Source organism: Amphiprion ocellaris, chromosome 8 (assembly GCF_022539595.1).
Source record: "Amphiprion ocellaris isolate individual 3 ecotype Okinawa chromosome 8, ASM2253959v1, whole genome shotgun sequence".
Classification (NCBI taxonomy): Eukaryota; Metazoa; Chordata; class Actinopteri; family Pomacentridae; genus Amphiprion; species Amphiprion ocellaris.
In genome coordinates this window covers 33,153,491-33,175,218 of record NC_072773.1, presented here as the reverse complement: position 1 = coordinate 33,175,218, position 21,728 = coordinate 33,153,491, and the positions used below count along the sequence as shown (strand labels likewise).

Here is a 21,728-nt window from a genome sequence, read left to right as displayed (position 1 = left end):
ACTTTATCAGGTCCACCTCCTGAGCAGTGTTCATGCGTAAATCATAAGGCCTCTTGCCTTTTTCCTGCTGCTGACTTGGTCTCCTCAATCATGACTGTAATTTGAGAGCAGCCTGATTGTGTTAGGAGGCAGCTGATTGCGCTGATGAGCAGAGAGCTGCTGAAGAGCAGAAAGTGGGCCATCTACGCTGAACAAATAATGATAATAATATGACACCAATAACAACGAGGAATGATATGGTTCTGCCAAACAGGCTGTATCATTTTTTAAAAGGATCGCCCCGTCGCCTGCTCGCCAAATGAAAGAAACAATCCGGCATCAATTCATCTCTACTACAACCTTGAGTTAAAGGCCTTGCCAACAGTGATACTTTTGCCATGCGGCGGCACCATGTAAATCACATTTTAGCGAGCCCAATACATCTACAGGGTTAACTCCATCCTTGGGTTTTCCTATCATCATCCTTTAGGCAGCATGATGCAACCTATTGCAGTATACAAAAGGCTAATGCAGGTAAATCACACCTAGTGGACTTGAATGCTTGACACTAAGCTTCCCGGCATACTAGCTAGCTCGAGTGGGCGAGAAATGAACCTTGTTATGTGTCCTGACACTGGGCCCTGCTCCCCGGCAAATAAAAACATGCCTCTCACTTACTGGCTGCCTGCGCTCACAGCCCCATACATCAGCATTATAAAGGAGCTCGGCAGCCTCAAGGTCAGCTCAATTTCCTCCTGCCGTTATGAAGTATCAGAATCACAGCGAGAGGGGGCACCCACACACATGTAAAGCAATGATTTAGGGAGCGAGGGAGGGGAGGGGAGGATAGAGGAGGGGAGGGAGAGAACGAGAGAAAAAAAGGGGGGGATTTGGAGTGTGAAGGAGAGGCGGCGTATAATACAATAGGGAACTGTGACAAATCACCAGGAGAGAAGCAGTCTCTTCTACAGTAAGGAGGTGCGAGTGTGGACATTTGTGAGGAAATGTAGAGAGTATTAAGCCTACTTGCTCATTCCGCACAGCAAGAATACAGCAGTCGGTAGTATAAGTAATGGGATTGAACAGTTTCTCTTTAACAAGCTGTGCAAGCGCCCAAGTGTAGTCTGTGAAACTACAAAGCAATTAGACCTACTGAATTATTGTTTCAGAAAATGTGAATACGATGTTTACCATTGACTGTAATTAAATTCTAAGCTGTTACATGGGAATAACAGCAACCTAATGCAAACCTAATGCCTTTTTTCCTTTTGAGATCTGCGCCCATTCATCACATGCCCAAGCAATTTGATAAATTACACAGAAGCATGAAAGCTGATCATGTGCGTAGCAGAGTGTGGTTTGCGTGAGTGTGTGTGTGTGTGTGTGTGTGTGTGTGTGTGTGTGTGTGTGTGTGTGTGTGTGTGTGTGTGTGTGTGTGTGTGTGTGTGTGTGTGTGTTTGCCTCTGCCTGAGTCGGCAGTCATCCTTGGCTGCTTCACTGGCTGAGGTTTGACATCTTCAGCTAAGAGCCTGGGGAAATAACAGCAAATTCACTTAATGGCACCACCTCATCTATTCCTCATACAGAGAGAGGAGGGAGAGGAGAGGGAGAGTTCCTTGAGGTGTTACAAAATGGCTGTGTGCTCTTGGCTGTGCTGCTGTCTCTCCCAGCCGTGGGGGTGCAGGTGTGTGGGTAAACACAGAGTGCATTGAGATCCATCACAGGCCTTGGTCGGCCCCCAGCTGTAATTTGCAGTCAACTCTGACCCTTTTGCAAAAAGCCAGCCAGAGCTTTCCGCGGTGACAGCGCAATCTGGTTTGATATGTGTGTGTGATCGTGTACGTGTGTGTGATGATCTGTACGTGCAAAGACAAACATACAGCTCTAGCTGGCAACGCGAATGGCTGCAGGTATGTGCATGCTTGTCGATGCAGGTGTAAGCAAGCATGTATGTGTGTGTGTTTGTCTGTGTCTGCAGGGAGTGTTAGAGAGCCAGAGGTATAATGGCCCCACTCCATCTTTGTGTGAGGTATTGCAGAACAATCCAAAGCAGAGCACAGCAGCTGGGAGGGAGCCGGGGCTGACTTGCAGTTGGATAACATCTCAGGGTAACAGCAGGTATGCTATCAGTGCAGCCTGAATCCCCTTAGGGCTATTTTCAGAGCCTCTGACCCCAGCATGACTGGCTGGATGACGTCTCTGTGCCAGCAACACAGGAAGCGCAAGACCCAAAACCACGCCGCTGCTTCCTCTCTGCTGCACAACATTTCATTCCAGCAGCCAGAAACAGCTCTGCTATTGTTCAGATGTTTCACTAAAAAAAAGACTCGATAGCTATATTTACAAGGACACTAGTTTTTTAAGAATTCAACCAATAGAGACGATTCTCTGAATAATACATTTTCCAACAGAGCTGTTAGAGAAATCATAATTATACTGAAACATGTATTTCAGTCACCTTATTCAAGAGCATTTTAGATTTACCTTAATGGAATGATGAATCACAATGGAAGCTGACAGTATGTGGCAGCAATCAAACAGGCTCGACAATCTGACTCAGCTCTCAAGTAAGATGAATAGTACAAACTGCAGTGTTATTACAGAATGTGTGTTAACGCAGGAACACAGCAGCGACATGACAAAGATATGGCATGAGGCTGAACACGGGAAAGAAACTGATGCTGCAGCATAATGTGGAGGAGGGGTCTAAACATTAATTGGGCTGTACTGTGTGGCATATAAATGGGAAATGGTGAGCTATACAAACAGCAGTGGACACTTTTTGAGATTGTCGCAGTCTGTGTAAATGGAACTGATTACACAACCACATCCGGGGCTGCAACTCACAATTATTTTCATTATCGATTCGAGTGCACTTTGTTTTCTCGATCAGGTGGAACTGTCAAAAAAAACCCATCAAGGTGATATATTTAAAATGTGTTATTTTTCCATGATCAATATTTCACATTTTCACTCATTGTTTTTGTATGAGACAGTTACAATACTTTAAATGTTTGAAAAAGTAGTTGAATTTCTTTGATTACATACATTACATTACAAAATGACACAGGCTACCAACAGTCGAAAGTGTAAAAACCTACTAGTGATCTACCATTAAGGCCACACGGTGCTCTTTACATACATTTCTAGCAGCAGCGCCTGCTAATAGAGCAGCTGATAACAGGTGGCTAACACTTATCAGTGAGTGCCTCGGTGCTGGAGCAAGAAGATGGATGCCTCCTGTGTGCTTTCCTCTTATATAAAGCTCTCTCCTCTCCCATCTTAGTGAATGGTTTCCCACTACTTGGCTCCCCATGGTTAGCTTGTCAGCCCTCTCTCCATCTCTTTTCTCTGCACCTGCATCTGACACTGCGAGCGTTCTGTCACCCACCTCTCCTCATCCCCCAGGAGAAAATGTTCAGCCCCGCCCAGCTAGCTCCCAGCAGCCCCTGGGGTCCGGGACAATTAAAAACGAGGCAGGAGCTCAGTCGAGCTGTCATGCCGAGGCTCAGATGGGACCTCGCCTGTGTGGCTGCAGACGCAGGAGGGAGTTGGGTATGTGAGCCCAAAGAAAATAATATACTATGTCTGTTGCACTTGAGATCAACATTCACTCTAGTGCAAGGTGATGGCAGCACATCAACACCCTGAAAGCAATGCAGTCTGGCTGGAGTGATATATTTGGCCTTACAGTATTCAGACATTCCCTGACTGCACACACACACGCACACACAAATCCACAGCCATATCCCAGTGTCAGCCAATTACAGGCCTGCCCTGACTGCCCTTGACTACACTCCCTAACCTCCCTCCACAATCCATGTAAAACCCCCTCTGCACTGATTTTTTCTCCTTCTTCTTTTTTTGCCCCTCTTTACTTTTTCTTCTTTTACTCAGAGTCTCTGTCTTTAGGGCCTGAAATATTTAGTAGGCCCATCTAAATACACCTTCAGGCACCGAGTCTGAGCTGTCTCCCTCGCCAGGTAAGAAGGATCGAGACGGGAGACAGTGGAGGAAGGGCTGGTGTAATATCTCATCAACATTATTAAATAATTTCTCCCCTCGGCAGTCCCTGGGTGGTCTTGGGCTGTGTTATTTCTCAGTCAGGGTTCAGTGGCCTCCGTTCCTGGGGTTGAGTCTGGCCGCTCTCCTAGCCTCGCACTGTACTAAGCAGGTGTCAGGGGAGTTTCCCCTCAATTAAGCAGAGGTAAAGTAATGCCTCTCACCGTGGCGGTGCCATGAATACATTAGTCTTGCTGTCACCACAGGCTACAGCATTGAGATGCATGAAGAAGACAGACAGCTGCTGGAGCGGGTTAAGCAAACCAACACAAGGATCGGAATGTATTAAACTAAGGCTCTGATGCGAGGCACAAAAAAATGGCCTACAGGATCTGATCTGAAAACCGTATTTCATGTAGATGAATACACCCGCATAATCTGTTGTAATGTATACCCGAACAGTAAAGTGACTAATATTGTTTTGTTTTAGTGTTACTGGGAGTTAGGCTAATGAGTTTGTATTAGCTGTCTGAGTAGATGACACTGGAGGACACCGAATCCTTGTTGTGTTAATTAAAGCTCAATGAAATGATGCCGATGAAAAATTAGCATGACCCGCAGCCTCAGTGAGGGATGCTGCCAGGAAAATGGATCTCTGAGTTGTTTTCAAGGCCAGGCTCGCAGAGAAGCTACTTTCAGAAACAGAAACTGAAGTCGAAATCAATCATATTAAGCAATTATCTGATTAACTTAAAGTGGCAAACATCTGAGGAATCAGCTACACCCACGACGAGAACAAAGAGCTTCTTATTGTGTTTTTATAAGTACATATGATGACTGGAATATTTATGTGCTTACTGTTCTGTGCTGTACTGTTGCTGCTTGCAAATTTGAAAAACAAAATAGTTAAACCAACGATCATATCAATCCACAGTCTCAGTCAATAAATAAAACTGCTTTCTTGACACTTTTAGCCAGCACACAACAATCACCCTACTATTTTACTCCATCTGTAAAGCCAAGTGAAAAGGGGGTTTTATAAAAATATGTCAACAGAAGCAATAATGCCCTCCTTTGTCAGTCTTTGAGTATTACAGTGTGCTGGACAGGCGTATTGAAAAGGGCTGATTGATGGCTTCACTGTAGACTGTCTGTCCACCTCTCTCCCTGATGAGACATGTCAATGTAAAGACACATGAATGCAGCAGCCTGTCCTCCATTTTCTCCTCCTCTTCCCTTGTCAGAGGCAGGGAGAATGACGCAGTAAATACAGATGCTGTGTGCACCGTAATTCTGGGGCCCTGCTGCCTTTTATCTGCCATGACAGCTTCTGCTGCTGTTGAAATCAAACACCCGGGCGCGAAGAAAAAGCTAGTATTCCCTTTAATATACTGCCAGGCAGAGCAGAGTGAGAGTAGAAAAGGAGGCACTCAGCTCTGCTCTGCACTGGCCAGGCTTGGCTAAGCAGCAGCTGAGGGGAGAGGCGAAATAGAAATGGGGAGAGCGCTCCTTCAGGCATTAGTTGGTATTATGCAGCTCACGCAGGCTCAGGCATCCAGCATCATTGCACTTACCAAGAGCCGTCTGAGCCAATCGGTCAGTGGGGAGTGCTGGGTACTCGGCAGAGATATGCACACTGAGATGAAGACTAGTGTGAGAGACAGTGGGCAGCTCACTCAGCACCTGGTCCCCAACCCCACCACAGCCCCTCTGAGCTGCCAGTGTCAATTAATTACATCCCTCTCTTAATGCTTTCCATTAGGATAAACAGAAATGAATGAGGAGCAGTCCGACAACGAGGAGAGAGCTGAGCTGCCCCTGAGCAAAACAAAGGAAGAGCTCCTCCTTCTGTTGATAAATGAGTCAATACATACAAATTACTATTGTATAATAAAACAAGCCTGTACTTAACTAAAAATACAAACTGTTTCCCAATTACAGCTTCTCAAAAGGAAGATTTTGATTATTGCAAACTGGATACATTTTTTTATTTTTGCTGTTGATCAGATGAAAAAAATGAACACATCACACTGAGATGTAGCACACTGAGAAGGAAAAGCTAAATTATTAATTGATTCATTTGAAGACATAATTGACAGCTTAATCAATAGTGAAAACAAGCATTCTCCAACTGAGTCTCTCTCTCTCTCTTTGTGTGTTTGACACGAGGATGAGGACGACCGCTGCTTTGCAAATAGACAGCTTTTTGTTCTGACCCCACAGCTGTCACTAGCATAAGAGGGCCAGTCACCAGCAGCACACATACACATTTCACTTAGACACACACTGACACACACACACACACGCACACACACTCTTGACACTGCAGCAGAGGAGGGACAAGAGGGTTGTGCTTTAGGTGCCGAGACCCCTGGGATATAGTGCATAACTGTATTAGATGAGGAGGCAGGAGGGGTAAATCACTAAATACCTGGTCAGTGTTTAGAATCCCGCTCCACCACGGTGCCCCTAACACCATTAACGTTCTTCCTTATAATCCAATTATGAGCCATGTGTGTCCACATCAATCAGTCATTTTCATGTGAGCTTGTGCTCTTCTTTATCACCATTACCACTGCAGTAATTGAGGCGGTGCTATGGAGAGGCTGTGCAGTTTACCTCCATCTGGGAGGTCAAGAGGAATGCAATTGGTTGACAATGATTATGCTCTGGCTGATTAGGCTATGGGCTACCGCTGAATATTTAGCACTGATTAGACTAAGCCTTGTAGAGAGCCATGTGTCTCACTAACAAAAGGGACAAGCCATAGGGCAGGGAGAAAAGGCTACTAATCAGTACAGGCTCGCTGAACCAGCCTATCTGAGACTTAATGGCCGGATCAATCTGGCTTTCACATTTTTATGTCGTACTTAGCGACGCTGTATTTATGATGATGTTATTTAGCAGTTGCGGTGAAGACAAACAACAGCTGTGAATAAACATAGTTAGTTTTAACCGATATAATCGACACACAACCCTCTGAAAAAATTAATCTGAGTGCAGACATTTATCACAATAGGGAAATTTCACTGATCTTACTGATAACTATGGAGGTAACTGATGTCGCAAATAGATAGATTTGACTGCATAACAGCAAATCCATGCAGCTCATTGGGACACGGAGCTTCAAGATATTAATAAATGATACACAAAATGGCTTCTCAACCCCCCTTGAGGAGATTCCAGCACTTTTTTTTTCTCATCAGTGATTGTGATATTTACCCAGAAACTGAAGTGCACTCCTGATTGAAACAGGGGAAAGGGCGGATGAGGAAACAAAGGGAAGATGTTGAGAGAGAGAGAAAAAGAGAAAGAGGCGAGTGAGGTGAAGAAATAGAGAAATGACCAGGAGAAATGACAGCAGGGCAGAGGGTGGTAGAGAAGGAGAAACAGATGGAGGGAGGCAGAGAGACATGCACTTATTTGCAGAGACTTTAACTGTCTTGATCCTCAATAAAGAGGTGAAACTGATTAGGTTAATATCAAACGGCTGCTTGTAACACAGCGCCTGTCGCTGAAAGCACAAATCACAGTCAAGTCAGGCTTTCTTTTTTTTTCCATTTGTAAGAGCCAGCTCTCCCCTCAGTTGTCTCTCACTCCCTCCTTTATTCAACACCGCACAGCCTCCTAAAGCGCCAGCTTGTCAGAGTGACAGATGCAGACACAACCACTGACCTAAATCACTCTTTTCCAGCACATTAACCTCCGTGTCCCTCCACCTTTTACGCAAAACACAAAACACCAACATAGGGAAACACTCCAACACAATCCTCACGACACGCTGCACAATGAGAGCGACCCGCAAAACCAACCACACCCAGCTGTATTATCACCCCGCTCTCTGAACGAAGGCTACTCTTGAAACGTCAAAAAAAAAATATCACACCATCAGGGTAAATAAATCACCGCCTGCTGTTCCTAGAGGGACTTTTTCCATGCAGCATAGTGACAAAAAAAGATGTCTGTGTGAATTGGAGGGCACAAAAACATTTCTGTCCACCTTCGAGCCAACATGGAAAGGATCAATAATACTTTAATTACTGCAGCCCATGTTTATGAAATGCAATAATCATTCATTAAAGATGCAGACAGCGGCAAGCAGGCGGACGGCTGGGCGGGCGTCAGGGCTGCGTGCAAGGGTAGGTGAAGGGAGGGGATAGGAGAACTGGCGTAAATGATTCATGGTTTGATATCTCTCCTGTATAATGGGCTCCTCCGGGGAGCTGCTGGGGCTCCACTGCAGCGACTGACTGCCTAGCTGGATGGCTGCCTGGCTTGCTCCGACTCTGCCCGGGCAAATTCTGCCACTGCTGCCTGCTGCCCAAGATTAAAAAGCCTTGCCTACCATGAAAAGCGGCTCAGTGAAAACAGTGAGCGTGGATATGCACATACACACATAAAAGGAACCGCCTTGATTCAATATCGTCTGACAAAGTATCCGGGGGCTAACAGAGGGGGAATGAAGGAGCGGAGACAAGAAAATACCAAACTCCTTCTAGGGAGAAAACATTAGCTGCACAGATACTGAAGATACTTGTAAAACCTAATGGGAATATGGTAGCATATCATAGAAGATAGGATTTTTCAAGTCTCCCAAAATAAAACTGAAGTGACCGTATGTACATGAGAAGTTGCGACTATTCCTGCTTTCTATACTGGCATCAAAGCTTTTCCCCTGAAACATGATAACGCCGTGAGAAATGGGTGACAAAATGCACAGCTCTCATTTCCTTCAAAAATACCCTGCAAAATTTGGCTGAGTACCATATGATGATTCAGTAGTCAGACGAGCCTTTCAGCAAAATCAAGTCGATACCTTTCAAAGTTACAGTTTATTTCGAACCAATTTCCCGTTTTTTTTCGTTGCCAAACTCACAGGATGGATACCTTCATGCAGTTGTGTGTAGATTTTGTTTTGTTTGCTGGAAACAGCTTATTACTCACATGCTACAAACAGAAACGTGGATTCTGAATCTGAGAGATGCACATAAACACATCAAGGTAACCAGTATGACAACCTCTCTTGGTTACCATATCAATATATGCCCATGGGAGTTAGATTTGCATACACTACAAATGTGATTTCTACAAAGCTGAGGCAAATAACACCACTGCTGCTGACTAATGCAATGGCTGTTTAAGCAGCATCTTGCCCTTACATCTCCATTTAGGTTTGGTTCATTGAAAAATAGCATGTTATTTTTTGCACTTAACCCCTTGACAGCTGTTGTTAGGTCAAGGAGTGATGGCACAGCCGAGCCTTTCAGACTTTCCCTCACAGCACCTCTCCTACTGTGGTAATCATCTTCTAAATAGGCTCCACATATATGTACCGCTCCCAGCTTTGCAAGCAGTATTTATGTCAGTTTTGACCACCATTAGCTACAATTTGGTCCTTCCAGGGTCCCTCAGGGGAAATTTATCTACGGAGCACCCTTTCCCCATCGCTTGTTTCTTTAAGAGCACCTTGGACAAAAGCAGATAAAAAGCACACTCCGTGTCTTGTAAGTTGCAAATGAGGCAGAAACAAATGACGAGGTTCTGGAGGGCAACAAAACAAAAAGCAGAATCAATGCTCAGATGTCACACATGCTCGGATATATTCCAAACACAGGGCAGGTTTTTACCTAATTATTTGTGTTCCAAAACCACAAAAATGCGCCCGCTATTAAATCTGCAAAAATCACTTCAAAGTTAACTCAACGCATGAAGGCTGTGAAACTGACAACAAATCCACACACAAGTACTAAAATGTATCCCCTGCTGCAGCTGCACAGGGAGTTATATAGGGAAACAAAAGAGGGAAATCTGTGCTAAATAGAATAACTACTTGGGGACTACCTTATAGAGATTGACTAGATTCAGCATAGTGGGAATGCTGGAGATTCACATGAGCCTCAGCATAGTCATATTATAGGAAGAACAAAAGCTTCAGGTTCCATCAATGCAGAGATCACAACCTATTCTAATGGACACACAGCATTATCACTATTGTTTCGAGACAGCCTTGAAAAATCCAGAACGTATCCTTTAAAGAAACCCCCCCACTCTGTATCTCCTCTTCACCCATGGAAAGACAGAGGAAAAAAATGAAGAGATTAAGGTTGTAACGTGTTGGGCTAATCATAACATAGACAGTTTAGTGCCATCTCGCATAATTAAATGCTTTGCACTAACCACCTAATGCATATTAATTTGGAACAATCCACTCCTCGAGCTGGCAGACCATGAAGCTCCCCGCAAAGGAGGTGCTCGTCTCCCGCTCTGCATGTGTGTGCGTTTTGCATGAGACACACACATAGGCTGATTTGCAGAGGAGTAAGGTGTTAAAGGTCAGGCCGTGGACTTGAAAGAAAAGGTCAAGCATTATTACAACACGACTAAATAAACAGGCTGTGTACAGCCGCCGGTCCAGCCGCTGTGGATGCTGGAAGTCTCTACCTACAAGACGTACTACCTGTCTGTTTTGCTAGTTGGGATTCAGCTTCATCCTTTGTCTTTATCCACATATCCCTCCAGCTCTACGACAGCTGACATGAGGACTGTCATATCCTGCCTAGATTCTTATCCCCCCGCTGGCTTTATTGCTCTCTTCCTCCTGAGTCACAAACGCACACACAGACACGCAAAGCAGGAGAGTGAGAGGGAAGCATGGCTGCTGGAGCATGCTTTAAAGCACATTAATATTAATTGCAGCAGTAGCTGGAGTGATAACATAGACAAGATGCCCCTGTGAGGGAGCTGGGCGCAGTCAGCCCCTGCTTTTTGTTAGCAGCACTACTCATCTGCTGGATGGCCATGGTGAGACAGCAGAATGATGAGCATTTCATCTTTGAATTGCTTGTTTTATATCAGAAGGGGTCTACCCTCGCGGCGAAGGGAATTTGTGTTTTGCGAGGCTGCTACTGTGTGTGGGCGTTGTGCACGTGTGTGTGCACGAGCGTGGCCGTGATAAAAACTAGGCAAGATGAATTATTAGACTAGTGGCTATATCAACAGCAATAGAAATGTGCTTCAAATAACAGAGAGTGCTTAAGAGATCCTGCTTTTATCTCTCCTACTACTCCTGGCTTGGCTACCTTTTATGTCCTCCACACTGAACTCAGTATTCTGTGAGCAATGAGCTCTACTAAAAATGTAAATAATCTGCTGTTCTGGAGAGAGAAGCAGCTTTTTCAGAGCAGTAGAGAGAAAATACAAATGGAGTTGAAGCCCATCTCTACCTCTTGGCTTTTTTTTCCTCCCCCTGTAGGAACAGCAGGCAGCCGTAGGCATCAGCAGATGACAGCTATATCTCTATAGTCCTCCGTTTTTTACCTCACCATCTATTTTTTTCCACTTATGTCAATTGCTGTTGAGAAACCTGATGCCGTCTCTGCAGCCGCCTCAAACTAGTGGGTTTTTGCTGTACGGTTTTTGTGCTCCTTTTCCGATTTCCCCCAAGACTCATCAATGCCCCATTACCAAGTCAAATCAGGTGGTGCTGCAGATATTTGCCGAGAACCAAGGCTGCAAGCAGAGACACACAGACACCCATACATTAGAGGATTCATTCAAGAAGCCTGGGAGGTTTTCCACCAAGCAGCTCCACAGGATCACAAACAGGGCGAAGAGGTGAAAAGAGGAGAAATCACTGCTGGCTAAATGCTTGTGAGTGGTTTATGGCTCAGAGGGCAGAGAGGCAAACAGAGATGTGGTAATGCATCTCTCTGACACTCCTTTAAGCAGCCGACCAGATTGTAATCTCCCGGGCCCTGTAGTAGTCACACATTATTGTTTCTCATTTCACGTGTCACAAACAATTAAAACACGCCTGTCGAGTCCTGCGCCCCATGAGCGCCATTTACTTATAAATAAAAAATTTAAAAACACACAAATCTACAAAAAACCCCACACTCATATGACCTCTTTCCTCACATGTGTACATCCACATTCCTATGCGAAATTCCCAGAGAATATCACACGTATTTCTCACTTTCATCGTCTTTATCTCTCTGCGACAGCAAGTACAAGGTGGACGAGCTTGTTGTAATGTAAGCAGCTGCCTTAGCAAGCTAAAAGTGATAAAGAGGGAAGCAAAAAAAGAGGGGTGGGGGGAGCTGAGGGGTAAAGACAACATGTCCTTTTAGTTTCCTCTGCCTGTTGTCATCCTCTTCACAGACACACAAAAAAAACTCTGGGGAAGAGTCAGGCAGAGGAAAAGAGGGGAAAAAAAGAAATGTGCATTGTTTTATGTAGAGATTTTCACAAGCCTGTTGTTGATTAGAGGAAAACACTGAGTGCTAAATACAGAGGGAAACAGGGAAAAGCAAAGGGAGAGCTGCTGGTTCCTTAAGGAAGGGTCTCTGAGGGCTGCCAGAGGTGGTGGTGAATCTCCTCCCTGTGACAAAGCTGTCACACTGAGGAGTGAAATTTAAACTCCTGCTGTTATGAGATATTTTTTTTTGGCTTTCATTACACAGAGTGCATGTGTCTATGCCCTTGTGCGTGCATCGGAGCGCGTGTGCACGAGCGTGATGCGAAGCCAGATGCCACCTTCCTCTACTGGTGTTTGCAGCGAGCGCTGGCTTTGTGCCGAGCAGATCGTTTGCTTTGTGCCAAGAATAAAAGGGGGAGACTGAAACTCTGACAGCGCTCTCCTCGCACTCAATCACAATCACGAAATGTGTGCACAAACAAAACATCCGCCGAAACCATCTCGCCTGCCAATCGTGTTGTTTAAAATTAACCAGAGCCAATCAAGATGGAGCGCCGCTGACTGCACCCATCCAGTTGGAATTATTTGGGATGTGACAAGCACTTAATCAAGTTGTCATCAGCTTCTCCCCACTAATGTAGAAATGAAGAAGCCAAGAAAGAGGTTTTGTGGGAGGCTGGAATAAGGTCAGCTTTGCAGGAGAACCTGGCCTCAGCAATGCCGTGCCAAATGGCATTTTCTTCAGTTGAGATGGTGGTGAAATGGGGAGAGGAGGATCTGGCCTCCTAGTGAGCTGCTATGCCCCAGCCCGGCTAAGTGACAGTGAATCCAACAGTGAGTCGATTTGCTGCTTTTGAGTGCTTGGAAACTTGTCTGGCAGAGTGCTCGCAGGGGAGAAGGATGGATGGGAGAATGGAGGGACCGAGTCTCACCTGTCGCCTCCTTCTATTTGTCTGTTCATCCCTGGAGGCTTGTGGGTTCCTTGGCACAACAAAGGGGCTTGTGGTGGCGGTGGTGGGGAGGCAGGGATGGTGTGGGAGGGAGGCAGAGAAAGAACTCTGCGGCCATCCACAGACAAGCCAAAAGAAGAGAGGACAAGTTTACAGGTAAACAGTGAGGAGCAGCTGGCTGGGAGCTGAGGCAAGCTCAGGTTTCAAACAATCAATGATCACTCACTCCTCCACAACAACAAAGATGTGGATTCACTTCACGGAGCTTATCTTATTTTGTATTAAAGCCACTTTGCTTTTTAAATTCTAGCAGTTCTGGTTACACACCAAAGCAGTGAAACACAACCAGCATGTTACTGAATGTCAAGCTCAAAGACGGTGTTGCATGCACAAACAAATATCAAATGTGCAAAGCAAGATTTAACCTGGCTTTCAACTACACAAAGGATGACACGATGGTGTTTGAATATGGGCGGATGATAACAGGAGTAATTTGCCACATTGCTGATTTGAAAAGGAGCACTTGAAGATGACACAGAAAGACAACTGTAGTGTCATCTTAAAGAGGATCTATGAAATCAATGGGATGAGATCAATGCCGTCTCTCCCTCTCTCTCTCACAGCACTTTACATAAGCAGCAATAACCATCGCAGAGGCCATCATCTAGCTCACCGATTTCCTGTGCAGGACTTCCAGACACCTCCAGGCTACAAAGCTCCTCTCACTCCATCAGTGCAACGGTCACATCCACAACTTCACACACAAGGCAGGAGGGAGGAGGAGGAAGAAGAGGAGGAAGAGGAGGAGGTAAAGAAGGAGAGGAGCTGAAGGGGAAATATACCCCAAGCAAGCCTGAGCCAGATAGAGAGGGCTGGAAGGCAGGGAGAGCGAGAGAGAAAGAGAGAGGTTGGGGGAGACTAGCAGAGCGTCTTCATTAGAGTATAGCAGCTAGCTGTGCCACTGACTAGCCCAGCACTGTAGTAAGAGCTGCTCATCCTCTCAGTTAATTAGGATTTCTGCTGCTTCATTTTGGGGCGAGGGACAGGATGTTGGAGGCTTGATTGCCTTTTATTTCCCAGCCTAACGGCTCGGCTGCCTCTGCCGCTTTATTAACAGGAGATCTTGCAGATTTACAGCTCCGCAGCAAACATCAATTTCAATAATTACAAGAAAACTGTTAGAGAAGACACAATGAAACACACACGCTTTTTTTCCCCCTCCCTGTCCGCCATCGCCACTCTAAAGCCCCTCCCCTCCCTCAGAGGATTTAATTTCCATAGATGTGTCCTTTTTTATGATTGCATATTATAAACACGTTAAAACACACACTGATTTGCCTCAGTCACACTTAGCACTTCAAACAATTTACAACCAATTCCTGGCCTGAAGGGCAAAGCAAATACTGTGAATGTCACATTTACATTCAACATTCAAACCTCAGCATTTGTGCTGTCACAAAACAAAACGGATGAAAGGCGATTTATCTGCAGAGCAATTACAGCGAGCTATGTGTGGCGCTGGTCAGAAAGAGAATCTGCCTGAAAAAAAATCCTCATGTCATTCAACTGGATAAAACATCTCTATGGTGTATTGTGGGATATATGGGATTACAAGAACAAGACCTCTTATTAGCCATATCTCCAACACTGGCGTAAGGCCAAGAATTAGATTTCACCCGTTGACAAGGTTCATGTGTGAGACTAAATGCTGGTCACAGACAATGACTACAACTGGGAAAAGACAGAATAGAAACAATACTAAAAATGATACCGTAAAAGCAACAGACATCAAATTCAGAACGGAGAACCACAGATTTCATTTGAATAAAATCAATAATTGTGCTGACTTGCAGTGTATTGCCTTCCTGTCTTCTCATCTTGCTTGCTAATGTTTCTTTCATGAGCCAGCCCAGTGCTGGTGACATTATAGCTACAGCACTTCCACAAGTCCCCGATGGATCGGTGAAAATGGTTGGCGTAAAACACAATTAGTACGGTCCATATGGCTGCTAGTGGAGGAGGAGCAGGAGAGGTCCCGTGTGGTTTTTGTAGAGGCCTGCTCTTTTGTTACCTTAAAGATCAAACTGTTGTCATAATAATGGGGCCATTTTAATTCTGCCACTTGGTTTTCGTAAAGCAGCGCTGCTTCAACAGAGCCTCACACTGTGGAATGACTCTTGGCAAATAAATTGACCAACCTTGGCTGATAGCCTAATCAATAGCTCCTTCATCATGATTAATGGTTCATATTGGATAATGGGGAAATTTAATGTGAGGGGAGCGTTACTTCCTGATTTCAGCGCTCAGCCCTATCGATTGGTTATAACCCTCTTTTTTGGGACCAATGGAATGTTCTGATAAGAGAGCAATGTGTCCGACCTATGTAAACTGAGCACAGAGAAAATGATTTACTGTGCTTTAGGCGCGTCTCATTCACTGATAGCTCTGTATGCCCAGCCTGACAAGCATTTTCTTGCCTGAGAAACGCAGACACCTTTTACTGAGTAGAAGCGAACAACAACAGCTTGAGGCAACAGATTTATTACAAATTGATCTATTAGATAGCACTGCTGTGCTCGCTGTTTTCTCTCTCCCCCTCTCTCCCTCTCTCCCTCTGACAACCTTCCCCTGATGGTAGCTAGAGTGTATCAGAGTGGAAGTGCTACAGTGGCAAATCTAAACCCAATCCTCAGAACTCATTTTCTCTGTGCGGGCTGCTGGAACTGGGGTACAGAGACACGATGTCCATCCTTAAACCCAGTCGATCCAACTCCAAGTCCTGGCATCTAAACTTGAGGCTCAGCAGGCTCAATAGGTGTGCCTAACCTGCAAGGGCGAGCAAGGACACAGTTTACCAGAGGCACCTCGTGAACAGGAGAGCAGAGAGCCACAATGTCACCGGGGTCGTTTCCTTACGGCTGCATGAACCCTCAGCTCACCGCTGACTTGCGTGCCGTGTCCATTAAAGCATCAGTCACAGGTCCCGGCTCTGCAGCTCTGCAAATGGTGGCTCATGTGCACAGTCACAACACTGGTGCAATATCTGTATTAGTCACAGAGGTCACAAAGCACAACCAGCGCATTATACAAAGATGTATGTACGATTTGCCTCGTCCACAGCGTTAAAAATCAATGCCCTACATGCCCAATATTGCACAGAAAAACACACCGTAACAAGCCGATACCACCAGTTTAATTGATGACAAAGACATGTGTGTCTGGACAATAGACAGCAGTTATTGACAAATCTCTCTATAAAATAATCAATTAAACCAACTGCATCGTTTAGACTTGCTAATCAAGGTGGCTCTCTGATAACAAAGCAGCTATTTACCGTCATCACTAGTTTATATACATGACATTTCTGTGTAACAACAGGTCCAGTACGTCAACCGAAATCCCAACCTAACCCTTAAGCTTAAACTAACAAAGTGCACAGTTTGGCAGGTTACTCAGAGCATTTAATAATGTATATATTTGTGCTGAAAAATGCTGCTGTCAATAGCAACAATGAGTGCTGATAGAAAACTGCACAGACTCCATTGTGCTCCTTTCCTTTAATCACCTCCATCTTTCATCTGCGCTACAGAAGAAAAGAGCGCTCAGAGAAAAGGGCTATTGGCTTCCGGATGGAATAAATGTGTGTGTGTCGCTGGGAAAAAAAAAAAAAAAAAAAGAGGAAGAGGGAACTATCTAAAGATGTTGAAATATTCTAGAGAGAGTGTATATGTCTACATAAACATCTTCAGGCAGGCAGCTGCAGGGGGTGTGTGCAGTAAAACACTGGTATGCATTGTTTGTGTTTCTGCACCACTAGCGCCATGCCGTGTCATTACATGAGGCAATCTCTTACCTAATCAGCACTGACACACACAGCAGCAAAGCACTCCTCCTCCTCCTCATCTCACCCCCCACCCCCTTCTCTCTTTCTCCTCGGGGGCCAGCCAGCTGATCCTACACCATTTCATTTTCCTCCTTTACTGAGATGGCAAATGGCTGACTGTTATTTTTGTCTTTTACTTTCAATTCATGCTTTTTGGCACCGTGGCTGAGTGAGTGCTATTAATAGCTGATCAACCACAACAGTGAAAAAGTGAACCATCACCTGCATGCTACGTGTTGTTTTTGCTAATAATCAGATACTAGTAACACAACCAGAGCAAACAAAAGCTGCTGTGGTGTCAATATCATCGCAGCAGTGTCATGCACGTACTTGCAAACGTTAGCCGAGCTTCAATTTGCAGCTTCCACACACTCCGTCGTACGATCACTCATGTACATTAGGTGCAGAGGGCACTAAAATGTGATGAGTGGGAACAGACAAAATTCAGCAAAAATATGCAGAGAATGTTTTTTTGGTTCTACCTACAGGACCTGCTGAGAGGCTGGCAACAGCACAAAACACAGTGTGTCTTATTAGTTAAGATGTGAGTCCGTGCCAAGCCGGCCCAATAAGACACAGGCGACATTTGTGAGATGAAGTGAAGCCCGACTTCACCGTGGCTGAGCTCACACAGAAAGCAGATTTGATCACATCTAGCACATCAAATACCACCAGCAGTATGCAGCAAGACAGCTCACAATTGTTAACATGAATAGCATTTGCCGATACTATCTCCTTGGCACAATTGTGGAGCTGCAGAGCTAGGCCCGAATCAAACAAAGATGAGATATGATGCCGCATGCTTGGATCTCCTCTTATGAAAGGTGAAGGGAAGCTGTCAAAGAACACAAAACACATCCAGCATCTTGCCTCCTCTGACTTGCAGGGAGAAGCCAGGAAGAGGAGGAGGAGGAGAAGGAGGAAGGTGGAAGGAGGGGGAGTGCTTGCCTCATTTCTGCCAGTGTGCCCTGTGCGTGTCAGTCCAATATCTTAAAACAACACATGCAAGGCTTTGCTACAGCCAATTACCCAGCTCTTGGCACGGGAACTGAAAAACATCTTCGGAGAACAATAAAGAGAGCCTGGCTTGTTGTGCGTGCTGTCAGTAAGTGCTGACAGATTGTTATTTTTAATGAATATACAGCACTTGAATGGCCCATCAAGAGGTCTTTGAGCGAACATTGCTCCTTTGTTCAGAGCATTAATTTTCTATGTAACAACCAGATATCTTGCAATGAAACCGATATCAAGCACTGCAAAGGCAAAAAAAGCTAAATCAGTTTATCCACTTGCTTCCTTATTGTCCACTCTCTGCTCTTTGCTGCGAGTATGCATAGTCATTAGACTTTAAATACAAGGCAACACGTTTTCCTTGATTACAAATGTGATGTCGAGATGCCTGATTACACATCGTTTCCTGTGTTGGCTCTGAAAAGCAGACACTTCACTGCTTACCTATCTCTCTTGCCAACGTAATTCCATACTGTATATGAAATCCTTGAACAAAACAGTCCTGAAAAAAACAATGAATCAGCCTAATCACCTCACTTTGAAGCACAATGGCCTCGCTGAAAGCAAAATACCTCTTTTTAAAATGCAGGCTAGTCACTACGATGACAGCTTAGAGCACCGTCCTGCACTGCAGCACAATGCCACGGCGCTTCGGCACACAGAACGAAATAGCTCCGAGGCCAGACCCAGGCATTACAATGGAGAATCATATTTCATGACGATTCATGGTGAAGGAAAGATGTACTGACAGCATCTAGGTGAAAAACAGTGAGATGCCATTTGAGCGCAGCATGTAAACATTGGATTTCAGAGCATGTGTATTGACAAATTATCCAACAAAGGTGTCAGAGCGCAGTGAAAAGGGATTTTCCTCAACATCGCCTGGCCTTTGCCACATATTACTCACTGGGAGCTGCCATTACTCAAACACATATTAGTCATTAAAAGAAAATAGCAGGGTTATTGCACTTCTCTTATCATTACTCTGCTGCTACTACAGCCACCCAGCTAGATTAACATTGGATGGACGGGGTGTGTCATTGGATATGTGACTCAAAGTAATTTTACCCACTGCTGCTCTTGAGGAGCCATTCAAATTGAAACACTATAAAACACCCGGACCACATAACAGCTCCGTGAATAACATGAAAGAAACAAACAAAAGCGGACGCCGCAAAATGTACCGTTTTAAGAAATTCTAAATTATCCTCCGGCTCAACCTAAAGAATTCTCCCTCTGCAAAAACCAAAACATGTAGGTGCTTTTCAGTCTGCTAAAGTAGTAATCAACATATAGCCTCTAATGGCAGACCTCTTTACCCTAACCTAGCAAGTTTACTGTCTAAGTGGTAGTTAAAGAAAACCTAAACAACAAGCACGAAACTACAGGCAGTACTAAAATAAAATCTGATTTCAAATGTGCAAGATGTGTGGAGCAAAAAAGGTGTATTTCTCCATTCATTTGTTTCAAAGATAGGATGATGTAATAGTCCTAAGTGTTAAAATAGTGCTGCAGTATTCCACATAAGATTTCTCTGGCCATATAGGTGTACATGTTGCATCATCTGAGCTCCTGTTTAAGAAGTTTTTCAGTTCGCTGACCTCTCTGCAGCATCATGTCATTACCTAGAAACTTACACAAGTGGCAAATGACTGAACAGGCTGTCAAAGTAGTGATGAAGTTAATGGAAAAGTACTAAAAAAAATGCTCCTCGAGGCTATTAAACACACAATGCAGTGTTGAGCAGGTTTACAATGCTGTCAGGATATCTGATAATTTACTCAAGATTTCTCTATACCAAGGATAAGAGCGCAGCACTGTGACAAGTGAGAAAAAGCAAGCTTTGTTGTCAACATTAAATTACATTCTTCATCCGACTGAAAATAGCTCGACATTTATGAAGTGAAGCAAATGTTTCTCGCTCCTTTGATCATTTAGCTCGGTGTATATTATTCATTAAATGCCGTGAAGTCCAGACAAGAAGAAAGTGAACAAGTCAGGAGTGAGTCATGAGCACTCAATAAAAATAAATCACCGGCTTTTCATGGCTCTGCTTTTTTTGAGTTATTCACACCGAAGAGGACACGCTCCATCTTTGTAATCTTATTTTGAAAGGACAGATAGTGGAGCATTACTGTCTTTTGTTTACTATTTTCAAACTTACAAGTCATAACTTAAGAGTAGCCTTATGCAGAAAAAAAACTCCACTTCACAAATGCAAGTACAAACACTATAAATATCACCACTCTTGTACCTTATGTAATCACTTCCACTCCACTATTTTGAACTACTGAGCCTAGCAGAGATGAAAAGTGTAAATGCCAGTTCTCTGCTGTTTGTATTTGTTGACAAATGTCCTCAATGAAGCTGTTACAGGCATTTCATCTTTGTTTTCACAGGTAAACACGAGTGTACCGTCATCCGGTGTTAACTTTTTATTTAAAAAAACAGCCCACACTGTGCTCGTAAATAATCACAAACTGCCAGCAAGGCAACAATAATTGAGCCACAAGCCAAACACACAAAGACAGCAAGTTAGCCTCGCTAGCTAACGTTTCCTAGAGCTAATGACAATAGCTAAATGGGCTCAGACTACTCCCTGGAAGAGAGTATACTACACTGGGTGATTCAGTGGAGGAAAACGCTTGCTGTGGTGTGTTGCAATGCTCTTTGCACGTTTACATCACGAAGCGTTTAGTAAAATAAAGTCATGTTGTGTGTTACTGCATGTGCTCTGTGCTAACCGGTGTCAGCGAGCTGTTTGCATCCAGACATTACATTGCTCCTAGCTGGCATTCCCAATCAGTGCTAGTCACTGGCGTTAGCCGCTAACGTTAGTTCATGGTAACCAGCAACAGCAAGGGGCAAGCAAGTCTATCAGCTAACTAGCTAGCTGATGCTAATAGGCAAATTAGCCAAATAGCTAGCAAGCAAGGATGTGCGTTAACAGCCCAACGTTTACAAACTGTTCGGTTAATATTTGTCATTTCTCCCTCGTTTGCTGATGAACGTCAAAGCAAAGAAGACGGCTGATTGCGGCTCACGGCACTTACCTTAAAGAGCTTGATCTACAACATCTGTGATTTGTTTGATGAGAGACTGCAACAACAAACAATAGCAGCAGCAGCAGGGGCAATTAGCCAACGTTAGTTAGCCAAGTGTCGCCACTACAGAGAGTAGCACAACAGCTGCAGTGCCACCTGTATATCTGTTCTTATGTCGCTAGCACGCAGCGGACCACGTTTGATATAATGCTGTCATAAATGATGGACTTGAGAATAAAGAGGGAGTAATCGGTGCCGGGATGCTCAGACTAGTGTGTGTGAGAGGCACTCAACATGACAGCATCCTTCTTCATCTTTGGGTGAGAACAGTTGGGGGGTTCTCAAAGTTCAACCGGTAAAATATCGTCACCCACTGGCCAAAGCTGGGAACATCCAGCGACACCGGGAGTCCTCCGGGTGGGTGTCTGTCGGTACCGACACCGGCTCTGTGTCCTTCACTACCAACCTGTGACACTAAATGTGAACTGAGACTGAGGTCAAAAAGATAAAATAGAACTTAAGTGACCCCGAGAGATGGAATCTATACTGAATATTATATTTATTTATTGTAAAGCACACTAAAATAATGGTAGAAGTGAAAGAATATAATATGACAAAATGTGACACTAATTTATCAAATGTGGAAACATAGCATAGAATAG

General features: G+C 44.5%; 1 protein-coding gene across 2 annotated transcripts in view; it reads right to left on the bottom strand.

The window, feature by feature from the left end:
• rerea (arginine-glutamic acid dipeptide (RE) repeats a) overlaps positions 1-21,320 on the bottom strand; it is a 132,636-nt gene extending 111,316 nt beyond the window's left edge. For both annotated transcript variants that reach the window (XM_023272563.3, XM_023272562.3), the window contains exon 1: positions 21,076-21,320. The gene's annotated coding sequence lies outside the window, so the exon portion shown is untranslated. The remainder of the gene's footprint in view (positions 1-21,075) is intronic.
• Positions 21,321-21,728: the final 408 nt, after the last annotated feature.